The following is a 2,072-nucleotide window of genomic DNA, read 5'->3' on the forward strand; positions in this document are numbered from 1 at the left end:
CTAAAAACTCCTATTTTTTTATTTTTAAGAAAAAAGAATTCTCAAATTCTTTCCCCTTGTTTTTTTCCTGAACTTTTCCATTTCTCCTCTTTTACCCTGGTCTAGGTTTTCACATCTATATCTGTTTCTCCTTTCCAGTCGACTGCTCCAACCAGCAAGCAAGGCTGCCAGTAGGCAAAGGTTTACTCAGCGTGTGAGGACGTGGAGGATTATTTGGCTGTTGCATGCCCAGCCCAGCTTTCTCTGGCAGTGCTACACTGAAGACTACTGTCAAACAGAACATCATATTGACCGAAAGAGCTGGGAAAGAGCCATTAGAACCAGCGGAAATTATCTGTGGGTTGCTCCATTTTTTTTTTTTTTCACTGTGAAGGAATATTCTTTCTTTCCTTTCAGGATTGTTGTATTTCCTCAATTGACATAAGGAAAATTTAAATGGCTTTAAAAAGCTGACTTGTATAAAGAAGAAAAGATAATTCAACATATGCAATAAAGTTTATTATTTAGTAATACTTATTAGTAAAGAGCACATATAGATTTCTAATTCATATTCCAGTATTTAAATGTTTGTAAAATTCTCACATTTGTTTTATTATATGCCAAATGCTATGATTTTAACGTTTTATCATCTGTGGTATTGTGAGGGAATAGAGTGCATACAGATAAAAAGAAATAATGCATATATATAAGAAATAAATTATTTGCTTTGTGATCACATGTAAATAGTTCTTTATATGTATATACTATATTTTAATGTATTCACAAAATGCACAAGTATTTGTGGACAATGTCTTGCATGAATAACAAATATTTTTAAATTATTAAAGTATTTCAGTAGACAAAGAAACAATTTATAATGCAACAAGTACTGTAAAGACTAGAACAAATTCAAAGTAGGTCTTGCTTTGCAATTGGCCAACATCCTTTTAGATCACCTTAGGTGGATTCTACACCAGAATACATGGATTACTACTTATTTTTTATTTAAATTATAAGGTCAGGAATTTCAGTTGATTATGTTATTTCAATGAAAGATAGACATAATGATAACTTCTCTTATACTAGTGACCACCAGATATACAGTAACACCTTTACCTTCATTGTATCTATCCTACACAAGCCTCCAGGGAAGCTTCATCTGTTAGAATTCTCTTTAGCATCACTGACAAGTGAATCTGTCCAGACTCTTAATGACTTTTGCATTCTCACTGTTTTAATTTTTCTATTATGTTTATCTTACTCTATTAACAGTAGGGAATCCAGACTCCAGCCTAATTTGTCAACCAAGAACTAATCCTACCATTTTTTTTTTTTTTTGTCTTCCAGATTTTGGATTACCCCAATGTTCTAAAACCATGAAAGTGCTCAACTCCTAGTTTCTTGTCAGCAAACCTTCATGATTGCCCCACTGATTTTGTCCTACAGGTCTGCCCTCATTAGATGTTCACAATAGCCAAGTGTTTCAGTTTAGTATCAAACAAATGAATAGAGGATTATCTTCCAAGAATACATGGATATTTAAAATAGTCTCTATTATAAATCTCTTAACTCTGAGAAAGAACAGATATGCCAGGAGTTGAGGTTTTTGTCTTTCAGATTTATTTGTTTGTTTGTTTGTTTATAGATATGGGGTCTTGCTGTGTCACCCAGGATAGAGTGCAGTGACGCAGTCATAGCTCCCTGCAGCCTCAAACTCCTGGGCTCAAGTGAGCCTCCTGCCTCAGCCTCCCAAGTAGCTGGGACTACTGGCACATGACACCACAACCTGCTAATTTTTTTTCTTATTTTTTTTAAGATAAAAGGAAGTCTCGCCATGTTGCCTAAGCTGATCTCCACCTCCTGGCCTCAAGCAATCCTCCTGACTCAGCCTCCCCAGTTCCTGGGATTATAGGTATGAGCCACTACATCTTTCAGTCATTTCCAAAAGTATCTTCTTTTAATTCTCTTCCCCTCTCTTTTCTCCAGAGTTGTCTTCTGCTCATTTTTCCATTTAACCATTTCTGAGTGAAGCATTTCTAATGACTTTGGATTATACAATAAACATAAAATAAAATTTGAACTAGGATCTGATA

Source organism: Propithecus coquereli, unplaced genomic scaffold (assembly GCF_000956105.1).
Source record: "Propithecus coquereli isolate 6110/MARCELLA unplaced genomic scaffold, Pcoq_1.0 Scaffold8, whole genome shotgun sequence".
Classification (NCBI taxonomy): Eukaryota; Metazoa; Chordata; class Mammalia; order Primates; family Indriidae; genus Propithecus; species Propithecus coquereli.